We start from the raw sequence: 22,279 nt of genomic DNA, 5'->3' as shown, positions 1-22,279 counted from the left end.
GTAAACCACCATGTACATAAGGAGTTGCGGTATGATTGTCAATGACATTCAAACAACGATTCAGCAGTCAATGACATTTAAACAACGATTCAGCAGTCAATGACATTCAAACAACGATTCAGCAGTCAATGACATTCAAACAACGATTCAGCAGTCAATGACATTCAAACAACGATTCAGCAGAGTGCAAATGAAGCAGATTTAGCAATTGATCACCGTACGGCCTTTAAGTGGGTCTCATTGGGGTCTAAGCGTGACGTGGGATTGCCGATTTTTTTATAAGCGTGACACGTGAAAGTCAATTATTTTGCAGTGAAAACGGGAAATGAAGTCCAGCGGGACACGGGAAATTACAAAAAATTGACAATTGCTTATGTACATAGTGTAACCTTAGAGAATTTGGCGGCAAACATTTGTCTTGGATTTTAAAATCCACTTTAATAACAAGTAGAAGGCATATACCCGTGTCTCTTGTGACGTTTTTTATTTTAACGAACGCAATCTATGTATTACTGGTAAATTTTTAAACCAGGGATATCGTTACCATATATTACTTAAAACCTTTATTAAATGTTTCCATAGATTTAAAGATTTGGTCTTGAAGTTTGGTTGTACCTGTAGAAAACTTATTTCAAACGGGATAGCACATCCTCATTTTTACGGAAATGTTGTTAACCGTGCCCTGAAATTTAGAAATGATCCTTGTAAACTTATCGCTCCTTAAAATAAACTTATTTTTAAAGGTTACCAATTTAACACTGTAATAAGATCATTGCATATCGTTTTTATTGGTATAAATATTGATTTTGTTATCAGTAAATTAAAAGGAAACTACATATTACTAGTATGTTATATACATATACACATTCATGGATCTACAATCTGTCGATACCTGTAACTTGGCATTACACAAAGTCATGTTTTTCTCTGACTATTTATGACGTCTTTACACTAAATCCATTGTATGTTGGATGTTTACGGATTGATCATTTAGTCTTAGATACATGATTTTTTTTATTAGTTGTTAGTGGCTTTGAACTAGCTGTCAGATAACTGCGAGTACTCTCAGATCTGTTCCTAGTGTCTTTTTGTTATCGGGATGTACAAGTACCCGGCCACGTCCACTTGTATTTTTGTCCATCTGATGAGTTAAGCCTTTTTCATTTGATTTTTATAGTTCGTTCTTATGTTGTACTGTTATACCACTGTCCCAGGTTAGGGGAGGGTTGGGATCCCACTAACATGTTAAACCCCGCCACATTATGTATGTATGTGCCTGTCCCAAGTCAGCAGCCTGTAATTCTGTGGTTGTCGTTTGTTTATGTGTTACATATTTGTTTTCTGTTCATTTTTTTTTATATAAATAAGGCCGTTAGTTTTGTCGTTTGAATTGTTTTACATTGTCCTTTCGGGGCCTTTTATAGCTGACTGCGGTATGGACCTTTGCTCATTATTGAAGGCCGTACGCGACTATAGTTAATTTCTGTGTCATATTGGTCTCTTGTGGACGGTTGTCTCATTCCCAATCATACCACATCTTCTTTTTTCTAAATAGCAGTATTTGGGAAAAAAATGGAGTTTGATTGTTTAGCAAATGCCTTTACTCATTTACCGAAGTTAATTTGTTATTCGTAAGAATTTTGTAAAATATTCTCTAATCCGATTTCCCTTTTTTCGATATATACCTGACGATTTGAACATATCGTGGTCATTTCTGAATTCATTTTTGATTGCAAAGCATCGTAAGAAGAAATGATAAACTTAACTAACCATACCAGGAAGAAAATGGCCGTCATTTTATATTTATTCTTTGCTCTATAATTTACATTTAACCTATTTATAACAATTCAGATGAAATTGAAAAAAACCCATTGTAGATCACGTAATCGTCAATTAGCAACTTACAAATGTCTAAAGAGCTATCTGAGAGGACAAAAAAACAAAATCGAGTAAAATAAATATATATATATATATTCTATATAGAAATCTATAATTGGACTATTGTAAAGTTTAATGAAGACATAAACATTGATCCTGTTTCCTTGATGGAGACACATTCATCATGTTGATGTTAAGACAGGAAATTACTTCTATAACTAGACATCTCGCTAGAAACATGATAAAGTCCTTTTCTTAAGATAATTAAAAGATTATAATATCGTATAATAATAGGATAAATGGTTATAGTAGTCGCCTACAAATGAAGTGATATGATACGTACATAATGGATATATATGGAGAAACACTAATCATTTATAATAGAAGATGATGATCGAATGCCACGATTTCAAACATTTAACAACAGAACGAACATGTACTTTATATGACAGACAAGCGGGTTTAATTTTCAAAAAATATTTCAAAACTCTAATTTATGCACATGCTCTAATATCTTATTCACAAGTATCTGTGGTCACTTAAGTTCCAGGACAGTCAAATGAAATGAAGCTGGCTTTAATTGAAATCCAGACCCACATATCATTCGTATACTTTTCAAACACAAATCATGAATCAAGGTTGGGCGGCATCAATTTAACAGTACTGTCGTTTTAAAAAGATTCATCAATTAAAAACAAAATGATTAAACCTTGCATTTAACATTTTGTCCTAAAACAATCTAGGTCTCTATGACATACTGTTTATGTTGACCTTAAACAGGGAAATAACTTTTAAATGTAACATGATTTGTTCGGTCTTAGTTGGACAGATCCTTAGGAAGTAATGGACATTATAGGGAAAACGTTTATTGATATTTTTTTAACACAAAACAGTTAACGGGGGAGTAAATTCCCATATAGAAAAGTGTTCGGTTAAAAGGGGGATTGAAAAGCGCAATTACTGTTCTATCAAATATCTTATTGACATATCTGAAACAAACGAGACATTTAAGAAAAAGTAGTGGCGGAAAAAATAAAAAAAAATAATCAAAACCTAATTAAAAGGTCTTTCCACGGAAACGGGTGGAAAGATTTAATGAGTGCGTCAGTTATCTTACAGCGGTTGCGTGTTGGAAAAATGTGTTAACTGTTCGTGTATTGTAATGTACTCACTACATTTCATTACTCTGCTTCCTATAAACTTTATTTGATAAATACCAATGAAAGATTGACATTTCTAGTCCATCCGTTTCCCCGAACAAAATAACAATATAATGAGCTAACTAATTTCTTTTGATAAAACATCAAAGATTTGCCATCATCATATTGATCTTATAATGTAAAGTACCTTTACTACTGGCCTTTTTTTATTTATGACATTCTACGTTAGCAAGGTTTGTTCTAACTTCAAAGCAAATACAAATTACATCTAAGTTTGACAAGATTTTAATTAAATTCTTTTTTTTACAAATATCATGATCTTCAATTATTCCAGAACTTATCCCATCAAACAGACAAATTACAGAGTATTTGGTATGTTTTATACATACAAAAACATGAATGCCAGTTATTGAGTTCAAGTTGGTGGATAGCTTAAGTTATTAAGTCATTGATTTCATCAACGCATATTTCTAAGAATTCAGTTTATTGTACAATTCGTTCATATATTCAAAGATTCGACATGAAAGCTTTGTCGTTCAAAGCCGTTTGCACCTGATTTCTAACAGAATGTCAACCCCAAATTTTCAAGGTATTATTTCTTATTACATGTAATATATGGGTATAATCAATAGAAATAAGTCGCTTTTTGTGGGAGGCACAATATTTATATACGCATTACTTTAATTTTGTACTTGGTCTCTGAATGTTGTCTTAAACTGTAAATACACATATCTAAATAATAATATTTTTGGAACATTTTCAAAAAAAAAAAAAAAAAAAAAAAAAAATGGCTCATAAACATTTTCACGGAATAAACAATTGAATACTAACTTATGATATTTGCCATGATCCTCAAAATGTAACATATATCTACATTTGTTTATCTACAAGATTTTCTACTGTTCTTTTTCTTTATCCGCAATTATATCTTGTAGAAAAACTGTTGACTGAAATTGGTATACACGTAATTTTGATTGCTCCTTTAGGAAAGATTCCTCTGACGGAATCAGCATTAAGTCAAGCACTTAGTCATGGCAGTTGATTTGTTAAAGAGGTTTAAAAGGGGAAAAATGATTAGGAATATACATGTAACAAGTCTGATCTCCGACCTCTACAAATTATATCTCAAGATAAAAATGACATTTTCCGCTATAAGTATTTATTTCAAGACCTATGCACACAAGTGTTAGACAGTCTCAAGTAAAATGGATTATTACAGAATACAACTTTTTTAAATCTAGACATCTTTTTTAAACTTTGATAAATGAAGACGTAGTAAGATGGCGTTCTTATCTCTATCTCTGCGATAATTGTTCTACAAACGTAAATTATATTGACATTTCCTTTGAAATACTATAAATCATAGTTATAATAATCGATCACATGTATTTACGACAAACAAACATCGACCTTCCCTATGATTCTTTACTTTGCACTTCGTATTTTAAATGAAGACAGCAACAAGTTGAACATGATGCTTTAAGCATAAATAATCATTTGAGAAACAGGAACCAAATATTGATTAACCATTATCGTTTTCAGATTTTATCTCTACATTATTTACAGCAATTACATAGAGGTAACTTGACTAGAATATATTTAAGAAAATATTAGAATGTTTCTTAATTTGGGGTTTAATATTGACTATTTCTTTAAGTCGTTGACATGTTGTTGTTTTGTTTTTTTTTAAATTAAAACAACATCTTATATATTCCATGCGTCCGAAGCGCTTTTCTTGATTTTCCTTCATTAAGAACGATCCTAACGTATGTTTTGAAAGTGTATATTTAAGAACAGATATAGATAAACTCGTCATAGATACCAGGACTAAATTTTGTATATACGCCAGACGCGGGTTTCGTCTACAAAAGACTCATCAGTGACGCTCGAATCCAAAAAAGTTAATAAAGGCCAAATAAAGTACGAAGTTGAACAGCATTGAGGACCCAAATTCCCAAAAGTTTTGCCAAATACAGCTAAGGTAATCTATGCCTGAGGTAGAAAAGCCTTAGTATTTAAAAAATTCAAAATTTTGTCAACAGTCAATTTATAAATATAATCATATCAATGATAATTCATGTCAGCACAAAAGTGCTGACTACTGGGCTGGTGATAACCTCGGGGAAATAAATCTCCAACAGCAGTGGCATCGACCCAGTGGTTGTAAATAAACTCATCATAGATACCCGGACTAAATTTTGTATATACGTCAGATGCGCGTTTCGTCTACATTATACAAAAGACTCACCAGTGACGCTCGAATCCAAAAAAGTTTAAAAGGGCCAAAAAAAGTACGAAGTTGAAGAGCATTGAGGACCAAAATTCCTAAAGGTTTTGCCAAATACAGCTAAGGTAATCAGACGAGGAGCTACACTACTATCACATAAGCAACACGACGGGTGCCACATGTGGAGCAGGATCTGCTTACCTTCCGGAGCACCTGAGATCACCCCTAGTTTTTTGGTGGGGTTCGTGTTGTTTATTCTTTAGTTTTCTATGTTGTGTCGTGTGTGCTGTTGTTTGTTTGTCTTTTTCATTTTTAGCCATGGCGTTGTCAGTTGTTTTAGATTTATGAGTTTGACTGTCCCTTTGGTATCTTTTGTCCCTCTTTTTCCTCTACAAAATAGGATTTGCGATGTCTGAAGGTAGAAAACAGTTCAGACCGTAGTTGAGGACCGTAATATGCGAGTTTCCTTATAGAAAGGATTTGTTTTTGTTATCATAGAACATGTAACGATCATTATTAATATATATCGACAGGTTTTTCAAAAGGAATAGACTCTTCAATAAACGAAATTAAACAATAGTTCATTATTATAATGATATACAACAACAAAGAGAGAATATGGCACTTAGAAATTCCACAAATGTCATTGAAATGACGGAAATTTCATAGTAGTGACCTAACACACACAAAAAAAAACTAAACCAGTACACTTACACGTCGCCAGAATTATCATCATAAATAATTATAATAAAATAATAATAATACCACTACAATATATGTGCAACAATTCTGAAAATTTCAGGGAATGAAAAACAACTGTAGGAGGAGTTGATAACACAAAACATAAATATTTCTTTATGAAGTTTTGTTTCAAAGATTATTTGGTAAAAAATTCCACAGACAATGCCATAAGGTTCTTTGTTGATGAATAACTAAAAGACTGATTTGATTACCCAAAACGTTTGTTCCCTTTCACCGACCGTCAAACATCCCTATAGTACTTTGAGCTGTGTTTGAACTTCGTTCAACTCAATAAAACAAAATAATCACTATTAAAACAGAAGAGGAAAGACTGCTTTAATATAAGTAGTTATTTATCTTTCAATGTTCATGAGACAACACCAATCTATCAATTGAACACTCGTTTATGCAAAATTGGATGTTAAATTTTCCCCTTGGAACAATTACTGCTAGGCTGCAGTTACAGGAACCAAATAAAAAATAATGGTCTTGTATGTAAACCTTTGTGACAAAAAAGAAAATTGAAAAAAATCAGACAAAATGTGTTTAATTGTCTGTCGAAAAAGGCATAAACGAATGTTCATGCAGAGTTTGATGTAAAAGTTTCCCCTAAGATCAATAACTGCCAGGCTGCAGTTACAGGAACCAAATGAAAATTTATTATCTTGTATGTAAACCTTTGTGACAAAAAAAAGGAAAAAAAATCAAGCTAATTGTCTGTTGCAAAAGATATGAACAACAATTTTACGTTGACCATAGTTTAGAAAAAGATAAATCACTTCTGGAGTTTTAACTAAAGATATGTATCACACGAGAGTTAACCGTCCATAGCTGAGATATTGATCTAATGAAGTTGTTAAACGCTTAACCTACAAAGAGGCAATGACATAACAAACGAAATGATTAATTATAGTCGCTAATGGAAATATCCTGCCTTGATTCATATTGATTATACTTGATAAGTTGTTAATCCCACAGGCTGCGGTGGAACACCTTTTGTGTACCGTGTCATGTTCAGGTTCAATGTTGATGGTTGCTTCTACAAAGATGGATTGGTTTCGGCATATGATTGCAATAAATCATAGCATTGAAATTATACACCAAATATTTAAAGTGATAACCACGAAACATTATTTGGAAATGGTATAATGAGAAAATCATTTCCTATATACCATAAACATAAAAGTGTCTGGAAAATCTCAATTGACTTGCAAAAGGGTAACTTGCTTTTATTTGACAAATGAGATCTAATCACATCGATGATTCTTTGCTGTTTTAAACAATTTTGAAAGAAACATGTATATGGATAAATAAGTAATTAAAACTATCACGATTTATTGAACCTAATCACGAAATAACAGCAAATAAAGTGAATTAAATTTCAAAAAAGCAACACTTCTTTTTTATTTGACAAATAACCTGTCAGCATCCACCGAGAAACGAGATAAAAGTAATGCTTTGTTACATGCAAAACACATTTAACCATTAATCATTGTTTAAGGGAAAATATTATATGAGATTGTAATTACTGCTTCTCAGTGTGCATTTAAAACATTAAAACTAAAACAAAATCATATTTGATAACAGAAAAGAACGTTTATGTCGGGGCAAAATACTAATCAACAGAAAATCATATTTGATAACAGAAAAGAACGTTTATGTCGGGGCAAAATACTAATCAACAGAAAATCATATTTGGTAACAGAAAAGAACGTTCATGTCGGGGCAAAATACTAATCAACAGAAAATCATATCTGATAACAGAAAAGAACGTTCATGTCGAGGCAAAATACTAATCAAGAGTAAACTGTTATTTTATAACTATGTTGTTTAAACACATGATGAAACTAGTTGAACAATAAAATGCAGACAAACTACCATTTACATTCAATAGAATTAAGAGGGTATTTACATACCTTCTAAGATACGCACACCATTAGCATTCACTATAATCAATGCATATATATTTAAAAGTACCGAAAAGAAAACCATGATGGGAAGGGAGACTGACAACTACATGACAAATAGTGCAATGGAATTTTAACAGATCCTGCTCAGTACATGGCTTTCATCGTTATGTTACCCACCAATTTTTCTTAAAATGACCTGTACCGAGTCAAGACAATGGCCATTGTTGTATCATAGTTTGTTTCTGTGTGTGTTGCATTTTAGTGTTTCTGTTGTGTCGTTGTTCTCCTCTAATATCTGATGTGTTTCCCTCAGTTTTAGTTTGTAACCCGGATTTGTTTTTTCTGAATCGATTTATAAATTTCAAACAGCGTTATACTACTGTTGCCTTTGTTTATGACAAAAAAAGTACTTGAGTGTTTAGAAATGCATCATAAAAATGCAATTCATAGAATACTGTTTTAACAGAGAGATACAAACTCAATATAACGGTCATCAGGCGCTGCTTGAATTTTGCTACATAGACATACAATTTTCACAATTGCAAAAAACTGGAATTATTCGTGTGTCATCAATTTCTATTGTTAGCAAACTCAAATGGCCAAAATTAAGATTTATGTCAAGATTGGAGATAAACTTAACTGAATCTGTGGTATCTTAACTGTAGTTCAATATAAAAGATAATTTTTACATAGTCACATAACATTACAGTATTAAGTGTTTCGTCTACAAAAGACTCTTCAGTGACGCTCGAATCTCAAAAGGTTAAAAAGGCCAAAATAAAGTACGAAGTTGAAGAGCACTGAGGACCAAAATTCCTAAAAGTTTTGCCAAATATAGCTTCGGTAATCTATTCCTCAGTTAAAAAATCCATAGTTTTTAAAACATTTAAAGGTTTTGTAAACAGTTAACTTATAAATATGACTATATCAATGATAATTCATGTCAGCATGTGCAGACTACTTGGCTGATGATAGCCTCGAGGAATTAAAACTCCATCAGCAGTGGCAACGACCCAGTGTTTGTGAAAAAACTCAACATAGATCGAGGATTAATTTTGTATTTAAGCCAGACGCGCGTTTCGTCTATAAAAGACATATCAGTGATGCTCGAATCCAAAAAGTTTAAAAGGCAAAATCAAGTAAGAAGTTGAAGAGCTTTGAGGACCAAAATCCCTACACGTTTTGCCAAATACGGCTAAGGTAATCTATTCCTGAGGGGGAAACTCCTTAGACGTTACGCACGATATTGCGTCCCAATTGGTAACGTCAAAATTTGACGTTTTACGTCGGTAATCGAGTATACTTTGTTCGTTTTGTTTGCAATCATTTTTGATCGATATGGATACTTCAAAGTCTTGAAAATGTATGAAATATGTCCTACTGGTAGTTACGCAAGCAAAAATAATCAATACAAAATAGGTTTTTGGTTGAGAAAAAGTGCCGATAGTATATTATATAATGCGTTGGTCACCCGTTTAAATTTAAGAAAAGAGGGAAGGGAGGAAGCAATTCATGTTGCTTAAATAACATAGTTTTTGTGTTTTGTGCTGTTATCTTTTATCTTTTTTTAAATGTTGTTGGTTTTTTTTTGTGTTTTTTGGGGGGGAGGGGGGGGGGGGTGTGATGATAAGTGAAAAGATTTTAATGAAAAAGACTTCTATTGTTTACAACGGAGTAATTAAATCAAGAAAGAGAATGATTGCGTGAAAAATAATTATATTCATCTGATATGTTTACAAGCTTTGTATAATATCGAGGTGTAACTCCTCAGGTACAACAATTTTACTGCCTCCTTCAGTTTCACCACAAATGAACCGTATTGCAAATGAATAGCAAATCGCAGTTCTACGCTTCACAAGTTTGAAAATAAACGGTTGATCTTTTATCCTCTAGTAATATAGCCCTTTCACAACTTTTGAATCTTGGTTAAATGAACAACCCCAGTCATCTGAAATATGTTACCTATTTATTGACAAAATACCATACGTTTTTTTTTTCTTTTCAATTAAGATAATTATTCATTTTCTATTTGATTATAACTACTATTATATATTACAGTTCTTATCGTAGTTTCTATGATTCTATCTATTTTCGAAATTTGTAATTTTGTTATTTTGCTTTGTCCTCTGATCTGAGAACATGAAATCGAACCGTACTTGTTATTTAAAAACAATGAAATATCGTTCATATATCATATGATAATACGAACTGCTTTCAATTTCGATGGCCAAGGAGGGTGATTGGCCTAATGAGTTCATATAAAGTGATAAAAAGCCTGCGATTTTAAGATACGCTCGTGGCGAAATTTGTTCGATTCCGATCCTAATAGACAGTTATTGCAAATATTTTACCTTAAGTTCGCCTGATATCCGACTTCTCCTACCTATGATGACAGGTCAATAAAATACAACAAATGTCGCTTATACATGTAGCGGTGTTTAACACCAAAACAAAGAACAAACTTTTAGAAATAATTTGAAAAAAATCAGCTTTGACCTTTCCATCAGCACAAAAAAAAAAAACAGCATCGACTTCATAAATTATATATAACGTTTATCATTCATGCGAATTTTCGCGGATTTTAAACTCTTTTTTAGACCACAAAAATTCTCGCAAAAGTTATTTTGCGAAGAATTTGTTACGTCTGACACGCATATTTATGACGTTTTGGCAATATTTTTATCATTATTTGAAACTATAATAAACAGTTAAAGTATTTTTTTTATATTTTTGGAAACAGTGATACCTGCCTAATCTATGAATATAAATTTCATAAAGCAGTAGTATTTAGATTTCATAGAAGAGCTATTTATCAAATTGCTCTGTCGTATTTCACGGCATTGACGCAATAACGTGCTTAAAGTCAAAGTATTTCAAAAACAGTTATTTATAAATATACATAACGTGCAGTAAAGGATAATGCTAGCTTCTTTTCATTCTTACCGAGAAGCTCCGTACAGCCTCATATGCATAAAAGACCAAGAGTTAAACTTTGTTCCCATGGGAATGTAGATTTTTTGATCGATTGTAAGATAAAATTCAAGTCCTACAAACGTAGCAAAAATGAAGTCAATATGAAACGTAAGCATCTTGAAGATATCAGTTTAAGATTTCAGAGAATTTGTTTTCAAGTTTTTTTATGATGCATGATTCATTGTCCGGCTTTGGCTATGGCTATACTGTTTTTCATGGTGGTATTATTCGCCCGTATGGCGTACTAAATTATAATCCTGGTACTTTTGATAACTTTTTACACCACTGGGTCGATGCCACTGCTGGTGGACGTTTCGTCCCCGAGGGTATCACCAGCCCAGTAGTCAACACTCCGGTGATGACATGAACATCCATAACGTGGTCATTTTTATAAATTTCCTGTTAACAAAACTTTGAATTTTTCGAAAGACTAAGAATTTTCTTATCCCAGGCATAGATTATCGTAGCCGTTTTTGGTACCACTTTTTGGAATTTTTGGTCCTCAGTGCTCTTCGGCTTTGTAATTGTTTGGCTTTATAAATATTTTGATATGAGCGTCACTGATGAGTCTTATGTGGACGAGACGCGCGTCTGGCGTACTAAATTATAATCCTGGTACTTTTGATAACTATTATCCAATCATATTTGGATTTTGAAACAGCTTCTCCGAAAGCTCCACTGAAGAGACATTTATTGTCAAAATGTCCATCTGGTGCAGGAAATTGGTATCGTTTATGTTACTCCCCTTTCCTTATTCAAATAATGATAATTACGTTGGTCATTCTATAACAAAGTATATGAAACGCTGTAGGACTTATTCCTTTTAATCGGTGTTGATGTGAAGAATACCAGCGTAATGAGCAGAAAAGTCATACGTTTTCAAACTATTGCAACAGGTTAGAGGCTTAGATTGTATGTACTTTAAACAGAATTTGTGAACATTTCTTTAAGAGAAAACTGTCGATTGCCATTCCTTCTTTGGCCGTTGTTACACTCCGTGGGAATAGCATACAAAGCTGTCAACCGTGTTCGTCAATAGCAAATACCTATCTAGGTGGTCTTGCAGTATTTTAGATTAGAGTACAAAAATGTTATTGAGAATTTAACCCAGGCTATATGGATTAAACCATTAACTATAAAGGCATTTGCTTTGAACATTTGTTATAATGTAATTAATATAATTAGTAAGTGATATAATTTCTCTTTGGCTTGTAGTAGATGAAACACTTAATTGGGACGGACCCTGGTGGTAGGATGTACATATTTAATTGATATGTATATGACCATACTCTATTTACTGACTAAATCTGTAGGACAATAAACTAGAGAGGGGCGAAAGATACCAGATGAACATTCAAACAAGAGATCAAAAATAAGTTGACAACGCCATGGATAAAAAAAATAAATTACCTTTCTATTATTTTCTAACTACCAATACTTCCTTCCAAGAAGGAAACTTAAATCTTGTATCCGTTTTTTTTTTTTTTTATATATATAGTACTTCCATTAGTAAGATAGAGTATTATTTTTAGTAATACTTCTCGCGCGTGTACTGCCCATATTGCGAAATTTGTAGAAAATTGTTTCTTTTTTAGAACGTGAAAAAGTGATTCTGGAAGGTAAAACAAATGTCACACTCAAAACAGTTGATAAGTTTGGATCATGCGAGTAGCTGTTTGAAATTGCCACGATAGTAATCCGTGTTGAGTCGATTATTTTCCAACCCTGCTCATTTATTTACAGACTAATTTAATTCAATTTTCTAAGATAACAAACCGTCTGCTAGTTTACGGAAACAATACACGAGGAGGATATTTTAAGAAGATTAGAATCTAAGCTATTTCTGTTCTAATCCCACATATATGGAATATAAATGTCTAATTACTTCGATACAGTTTAACACGAGATTAAAACCCTGTCAAGCAGAAACCTGTAGGACATCATTGAAGAAACCAGGATAATACATTGTGTACGCCAGACGCAAGTTTCGTTTATAAAAGACTAATCAGTGACGCTCGAATCGAAAAAAATATAACAAAAAACAAATAGAAAACGAAATTGAAAAGCTTTTAGCATAAAAAATTCCAAAAGGTTTTCCTTATTGAAGCTAAGGTAATCTATTCCTGGAAGAAAAATATACATGAAGCGATATCACTTTACTGCTCAATTATATTTTTGCTGTTTTACGATTATGAACGAAACTATGCTTGTTTTATTGGTGTCTTGTAGTAGTTATTAATAAAAAAACAACATTTATGAATGGGCGAATGTTTACTCTTTAGAGTCTGAAATTAAAAAAAAATATGGTTGAGCATTTAATGGTAAACTATAGATCGAGCTTGCGTTTCGTGTGAGATTAACTACTGAACACTGAAGAGCAACCCTGAAAATATTCTTATATTGATATCGTGCGTACGAAGCGCTTTCCTAGACATGAAGCGTGTGAATCAAATTGAACAAGTCACTTTTAGTCTATTTTGGTAATATGCATCCTTGTCTCTCAAAAGCTTGGGTCAGCACGATCCCGATAAAGTCTAGAAAAGGATATTGGACGCACGAAATCAATAAAAGAACATTTACATTTACTAAAAAGCACAAGTGAAAATATGTAATGCGAACATTTTTTTTTTGAGAAAAAAAATCAACACTTTTAAGAATGTGGCGTCCGAAGCGCTTTACTGGGTTACCGTATTAGAAATGCTCATACACCCACAAAAGGCAAAGCTGTATATCCATGTAAACACGTGAAGAGTGATAATAGGATCATTACACCTGCCAATTAAATACACCAAACTAATAACAGAAGTGAGAAAAAAATTAAAATGGGTAGGTTCGTCTAGTCGAAAGAGGATGATTATTGCTCCAATTAGAAGCAAACATTGTTTCATAAAATAATTATGTCAATATACAACTATTTATGTTTAAACACTATTTCGAATCAAAATCAAAATCATATTACTTACTTAAAAAGGAAACATGTTCCAAATATTCATTTGGAGAAGAAGAAACTATAAATGATCGAGATTTATAATCAAAAGACAGATGAAAAATACTAAGTATGTATATATCCATTGTTGTTTATAATCAATTCTTACTAAAATTCGCTAGTGACAATCTTCATTAAGTTAACGACACATTACAGCTTGGTCAATTTCTGCAAATTAGTTCTCAGAAAAATATTTCTATACGAGTTATAATCAATACAAATACAATAGATTAATTTATTAGATGATGATTTTCAGTTTTTCTACGTAAATATAATTTGATTTTACAGGTTTATCCATCATTTCAATAAAGAAAATGGACGCGAAAGAATAAAAGATAATTGGGGAAATGGCACAGACTTGACATTTCAGCTAAAAGAGATTACAGTGCTAGAAGATTTAACTTAGAACTTTATAAAACCAAGCAATTTGAGCAATCGTTTTGTGACAATGATTATTTTTTCATAAGGTTATTTCTAGACATGGTAACGGTGTGGTTGTCGTCTGCTTAACATTTATTGTATATCAATAGTTAATATAATAGACAGATGAAGATGATTTAGACCCCCTTAACGTATTATATATCAAAAGAGGGTGGGTGAAAGATACAAGAGTTCAATCAAACTCATGAATAGAAAAAAAAATTAAAACGACATGGCTATAAAATTAAAAAAATAACAGAAAAACAATAATTCACAAAACACTAAAAGACTAAGCAATACAAATCAGACCAAAAATAAATGGATGTTATAACCCTCGTCCTAGATCATTGTAATTGTTTTATAAAAATAAGATGTTTTAAAATGTTTTTTCCATTATGAAGTTATGTGTTAAGGGAATATCTTCGGTGATTATTAAATTAAAACGGATCTTGTTAAGACTTTACTCGATTTAGATCTTAGAATATAGTAAACACATTTGTCTATCATTTGAAACAAATCGTGTGTTGGTCATTTTTGGGTGAAAAGATTCGATCTGAACGAAATTCTTACATATTTTGTTAGAACTCAATTGTATAACAATAAATCGTCTTACTTTTTGTATAGAGGCTGATAGATGTATTTAAACAATATATTACTTGAAATGAAAATTGGGATTCGAAAAATTTCACAAGTTAACTAAGTCAATAAGATACATCAGTTATAACTGTCCATCTTTATTTGTTTTTCATTCTTTTATTATCTTTCAAATATGTTTGTATATTTTTGTTTTTTAAGACGTATTTAAGTAGAAATAATAATGCTGTTTACTCTGGCTCCATAATAATCATTCAGATGTGACAAAGATGCTGTGATATTAGAAATTTCATTTTGCTTATATTCTATGCTGCAGAGAATGATTTGAAAATTAAACAGAATTACTTTGAATTTCACCTTGTAAGCTAACAAATAAACTCATCATAGATACTAGGACTAAAATTTTACACTAACGCCAGAAGCACGTTTCGTCTTAAAAAGACTCATCAGTGACACTCGAGTCAAAAAATGTTTAAAAGGCCAAATAAAGTACAAAGTTGAAAAGGATTAAGGAAAAAAAATTCCTCAAATTTTTGGTGCTAAATTCAGCTAAGGTAATCTATTCCTGAGGTAGAAAAGCCTTAGTATTTGAAAAAAAAAGTTTTGTTAACAACCGATACGGAATTTCCAAACAAATTTAACATAATGATCATGTTGTCTCTATTTAGCTTGGCACTCATGAAACTAATCTTATTCAATAACTTTTCTTATCAGTAAACATAGACAAATACAAAAAAGGACATTCCTCCATTTACAGTACATTAAACGTTTACAACATTATTCCTTCAACGGTTTTATATCTTCATACGGATTTTAGATATTTACGTTATTTCTTATAACACATTCGTTTGGTACTTTTTCAGATGGTAAGAACCAGTAATTAAGTCAACACTATCAGGCAATGCATTGTTTCAACCAAGACCAGATTCTCTAGAACACAAATTAAAAAGCAAATTAATCTTCTAGAGATGAAAAGGTAAAATCAACTGCTGCTCTGAAATGCCTTTTAATGCATACATTTTAAAGAAATTGACTTTAAAAGAATAAATCAAACAAGCTTGACATTTCCTTGTAGAAAATTTGCTGATAACATTATCAATTTAAACCAACATGGCGTTTAATTATTCACAACGCATTACAATAATTCAAAAGGCTCGAGATTTCAATTTTTTTTGTTTCCTTTTGAAAATTATATCATTATAAAAAGTATGCTAATCAGTTGATCTTTTGGGTTTTTATCTTTATCTATAAAAATATTATGTAAGGAAATACAATTCATTCGACTTCATAGCATATACTCATAGCAGCTATGATTAGAGCCGACACATTATGTTTGAACATGTTACTTTTAATACTCATTTGCAATTCTGTCAATAATATAACAGGTTGCAGGACTTTAAAAATTCAGATATGAAATAGGGAATAAAAGTGGAACTTTTCAAATTGTCTTCGACATAATGCTTATTTCTATTAAACTGAAGGGTGAATTCTTTTCTTTTGCATGAATATTAGAAAATTCTTGTTGAGCAACCCCTTTGAAGTAGCGAATGTATCATTATGTTATTAGCTGAAACGGTAATGGTACAATAGCTGGTGTTAAAAACGAAAGTTCAAATACAAAATCAACAAGAAATATCATACATCGTAATGAAGAATGTATTTCACATAAGATATCAAGATTCGACAATTTAAAAAAAAACGTATAATATTGTATGGAAATGACATGCATATTTGCAATGCCTGTAATCCTTTTGAAACATCCAAACTATTTCTATCTTTATAACTAAACCTCCAATGTCAAACCTTTTTCAGAAGAAATTTCAGTCAAAGACTACCATCCTTTATTTCATTTTCTTATCACCCAGAAAATATTTCATTTACAATTAATCTAGTTTTCGATTAGTTTCTTGTCGACTCTTTTAAAAGAGTGTTGAAATATCTTCCCGCCTAGTAGCACGTGCGTCCGTACTAGCATGCTTTATTTATATTTTTGGTTGATTTCGATAATTGTGTTTTGCCATCAACGTTTAGGGTACCAAATATATGGTACTTTTATGATTTATATTTTTCAAAAATTAATGATAATGAGAAACAATGATGAAATAACAATATCAAATTACATGCTTTCACTTTAATACCCACGAGAAATCTTACTCATTTCATGTGATTATTTTTTGTCAAATAACTTTGATTTGACCAAAAGTCATATGTTTTTACAAAGTAATCGATGTTCAAGGTAATGGGCAAAAAATTCAAATAAAAACAACATGACCATGAACATATGATTCATATTAGTGAAGGACATGTCACTTTTAATAGTATAATTACAAATTACAGTGGTCTTTGAGTCGGGTGAGCGAACAGGATGTTGGATATATCATTTGCACCAGCTGATTTGGTTTACGTGCATTCCACGTTATATTTTACTTGAAATTCAAATTAATCATAAAAGTATTATAGTTCACAAAATGCGACAAATCCGTTTTATCCAGCTAGGAAACGTTCTATAAGGCAATTCTTATGTTTCAGTTTACAATTCAGTTTAGATTCTTCAGAAGAGAAGGTTATAATACTAAAATATTCTTAAAGCGTTTGCTATTTCTTCTAATGAATAATACAAGACTTCCTGATTGTAAGTTTCTGAAATTATTATTCAGCACGAAATAATAATAAAATGTGCAAATTCAATACACTTTTTATAATAGAATAAAAATCACATTTAATATTTCTATTTATTCATTTTAAAACATGTATATTTCCCGACTGAAATACTAACAAGTGTCGAAAACTTCAGATATGCATATCCATTCGAAGCATAAGATTGTCACCAGCTGTTTCAATCCGAAAAAGATCGCAATGTAATGTTCATATCAATTTAAAGTTCATATTAAAGTATCGATTGTCATTTTAAAGACACAATCTAAGATGGTAGTTTCGTATCGTAGATTGAAACTCGAATCTTTGAACATAAGAACTGTTAATTAGTTGATTTAGATAAACACAAAATTCATGTTTCAATTGTAATTGTCTTCAAACTGAGTAAGGTCAATAAAATTTTATTGGAGAGAAAAATACCAAACTTACAGGAAAATTAAAACCTGAAAGAAATCTCTTTTCTAATCGCGAAATCGAAAACTCAAACACAGTCATCAAACGAACTAAAAGAAACTGCAATATTCCTGACTTGGTGCAGACATTAACACATATAATCGACATGCTAATGACATATAACTAATATTGTGGATCTTTTTATAGTGCATATGATATCACCAATACTAGAACTGAAATTGCTATTTAGTCGAACTTGTTGAATCTTAATGTGATTCGAATTTGATATCAAAACCCTTGCCTTTGTCACGTTTTACAGGATATGTGCCGGAAGGCAATGTTGATATTGAAGATTAGTCAGAAACGATTTTTGCAGCATTTATCGATGAGAAATAAAATATATTTCCAGTACATCCGATGTCTTGTTGTAATTGTTTGAATATTTTTTCTGTTTAAAACAAACACAAATCGCGTTTTTTCCCTAAAGAGATTAACAGTCAAAGATTCATGAATGCATGTTTTAAACACCATGTATTAACATGCCATGTCTTCTGTCAATTTTCATTTCCATAAACTCCTAACCAGTTTTAAAATTGTGCTTGTGCCGAAAAAGGAAGTGGGAAATCTGGACAAGAAGTTTTAAGCAGACCCGCTAAAGATTTAAATAGGTCAACTGCAAACAATTATAGGTCAGAATATGTTAATACTTGGTACCGAACTGACTAATCAACGTCCAAATCAGTGACATTTCAATAATGTACAAGTAAAAAAGTACAGAATTGTTACGTTTCCGATTGTGCTAAAGAATAATACTGGGTGTTTCGACAGGCAAGGCATCATCGAATATGCATGCATTCTGCGCCATGTGAATCCTTATTCGATCAACACGTCTCAATCGGGAATAGTACACAAAATGTGAATAAAGAGATCAGACTAATATCCAAGTATCTAAATATCTCAGACCGAGATTTAAACATCGATAACCTGCTGTCGCCTTAATTTAGATAATTTGAGTCACATGCCTCTTTTAAAATATGTAAAACAGTCAATTATATATTTGGAAGGTACAATTTTAATATGAATCAAATATGCAAATACATCTAATGAGCTCTGGAAAGTCTTCATCCAAAGTCGAATATTGATTTTGATCATTTGTAAAGGTTTTACATTCATTTGATACACAGAGGTTATATAGGTTGATTTGCTTTCTGTCAACCGCTATAGATACTACTTAGTTTAGCAAAAGTAATACCATTTGTATACATCGAAATACAACTTACACTTGCATCTCAGAAAACAATGTTTTAATCCACACATGAAATGTCAAAATGCATAAAAAGATATTAATAAGTAAGCTCTATGCGTGAACTCGATTCACATCTTCCAACAACTTGTTCTCTTTGTCGAGTAGATTAACACGATTTTCTACTGTATGCACAACTTTGTCTTATGATAATTCAATTTTACGACCAACTTAGTCTAGCAGCATACTAAGCATGTAATAAACTGAAAACAGGAGAATGGTGTCTGACATATCAGATAACATGTTTTTTCGTTGAATATGAAAGAATTGAATCTAATATAGTTTGTTCAATTATGCATATAGAAATAATCAAACACCAAAATAATGATATACAGAATATTAGACAGGTTTTTAAAAAGAAGTATTTAATAAATTTGGGTAATAACAACATAATTGAAAACTGTCGTAGCTAATACAAAAACAAATTGAAAACTATTATATATTCGAAAATCCTAGTTCATAAGTATATCGTAGATCAATATACACGACAAATGCATGTTTATATTATTAGCTAAATATATACATTCTTCAGACTCCTAATACTTCCAAGTTGATTTAAATCTATTCCTAGTCGTCTATATAGTTATCAAAAGTACCAGGATTATAATTTAGTACGCCAGACGCGCGTTTCGTCTACATAAGACTCATCAGTGACGCTCATATCAAAATAGTTATAAAGCCATACAAGTACAAATTTGAAGAACATTGAGGATCCAAAATTCCACAAAGTTGTGCCAAATACGTCTAAGGTAATCTGTGATGTGCGGTTTACATTTAATTATACTATAGATTAATTTTCATTAATTTTTATTGGAAATAATTAAGGTTAAATTTTATTCTTCGGGAAAAGAATGTCGTACATTTTATTTATTTATAGAAACAGTTAGGCTATATGTATGTGTAGAATTGCTACCGACTTATATTTCATACATAAATATATGATGCATAGATTTTAGTAAATATTATAAATAACATGAAAAATTATGCCAAAAGCATGACAATTTTCAATGTAAAACGGGATTGTGACACAGATGATGCCCCCGCTTGTATATAACGTTATAACGTGAAATAAACCTAGAACTGTAAAAGTGATCTACCCAAATGTGTACTTAATCTGAGTTTTGTGGTTAAAAGGATTTGGTTTAGGAAAGGTACAGAACGGAAACGATAAGTTCAGTTTTAATTTGTTAAGGAGCATAACTCTAGAAAAGTTAAAAAGAATCCATTCATATTCTAACTAGATCTGTGTTTTGTGGTGAAAAGTATTTCGTATAAGTTTTATAACATATGGTTGAGGCAAACGAAAGTTAGAGAACGGAAGCCAAATCTGCAACGTACGAACGAACAGACGGATAAAATCAAAACTGAATAAACCACCCCATTTTTACAACGAAGCCATCGAAATTGGTTTTATATTTTCAACGTAAAAATGGATATCCGCTTTAATTTTAAATCTTAGGATGATAAATAACAGTATTTAAATAATATTCTTTGATGTATATTTTTTTTTAAGATACAATGTTGTAAAATGTTCCGATGATCTATTTTCACTTTCAAAGGCAGTGGTATTAACTGTGAGAAAATTCCAAAGTTAGATTTATTGTTTTCGACTTCAGTATAACATCCCCTCATATAATACTATCCCATAACATATATGCTTCGAGCACACACTCCTTCCAAGTTATTCATAGGTTGGACTTCAAACAATTTACCTAGCATGTCTTCCTGCCAGCATTCCAACGGCATGTGTCGATGAAAAAGATCAACCGATAAATTCCATCTAGGTTTGATGAGCACTACTCATGCAACTCATAAAGTTTTATCAAGTTTATCGATGTGTTCAACTGCATACTGTATTTAAAGTCAAACCCATCAGAAGCAAACAAGAAAAATTTCACAGCATTTAATTTGTAATTGCTTGGTTGTTACATGGTTAGTATATATAACGGTATGTTTATATGGTAAGTATAACTTACATATCAGGACAAAACAATACAAAACCTTCTCTGCACTGGACCGATACGCTGCGTCGGATGTTTGAACACCATAGTTCGAAATGTAGATAACAGACCGATCACAATACTCGGACACTATTTTTACTAACTTAGGCCACCACGACAGCTTCAATGAGACCACTAGAGGGTTGTAATTTCGTTGGACTATGATTGCATTATAGAACGTGTAATGAAATATGTATTAGGTTTATGAACGCAAGTTTTGAATTACGTAAAAAATGTAACATTATGGTTCCCGAAAGAACAATGAATACCAAATAATGTGGTTTCCTTTATTAACTATGATTGTATAGTTGTCAATATATCAATGTTCCATTCCCTATTTTATCCAAAGTGACACCTGTTTTTGGTTAGACTTTATTGCGTGTTTATTAATTATTTAGCTTACTAATTTGAATTCCTCCATCATTTAGATAAAGATAACTAATCATTACTGATAATCTACATTCATTTGGTTAATTATTGATGACATTTATTGAATTTTAATCCTTGTTATATAACAATTAATGTTTATAAAACTGCATTATGGTTTTGTAGCGTTCATATAAACGGATAAAACTAAGCTCCATAAATATGAACTTGAGCTGCTTCTCACTGATCAAGTAGGTGGTGAAGGTTCGTGGACATTAATTTTGTTCTACATAACGACTATAACGTTGACATTTATTGTTAATGAGGTTTCTTCATCACAAATAATGTCAGACTAATCCACAAATATGCAACTTTTATTTAAATCGTATTAAAATAGCAGATTTTCACAAAGATATAAAAAAAAATGTGATGAGACTAAGAAGATATTCGAATAGTATGTGTTTCAATACAGAAATTGTAGAAACATGGATACACTTCTTGTTGATATACAACTTATATGCATGTACAGTAGTTTCTATCTTAAAAAAAAACAATCATTCTATAAAAAAAAAACATCGGCAGGCCTAGATTTTAAATCTTGGTATCGATTTTCATATTCGGGAATTGATGAACATCATAAACGCAACCCTTCATCCAACCACGAATCTTACTA

General features: G+C 31.5%; 1 protein-coding gene across 5 annotated transcripts in view; it reads right to left on the bottom strand.

The window, feature by feature from the left end:
• Positions 1–22,279, bottom strand: part of LOC143072964 (Kv channel-interacting protein 4-like) — a 207,789-nt gene that overhangs the window by 59,565 nt on the left and 125,945 nt on the right. The gene's annotated exons all lie outside the window — the stretch shown is intronic.

The sequence above is a fragment of the Mytilus galloprovincialis genome, chromosome 4, assembly GCF_965363235.1.
Source record: "Mytilus galloprovincialis chromosome 4, xbMytGall1.hap1.1, whole genome shotgun sequence".
In the NCBI taxonomy this organism is placed as follows: domain Eukaryota; kingdom Metazoa; phylum Mollusca; class Bivalvia; order Mytilida; family Mytilidae; genus Mytilus; species Mytilus galloprovincialis.
This window is presented reverse-complemented; position numbering and strand designations above follow the sequence as displayed.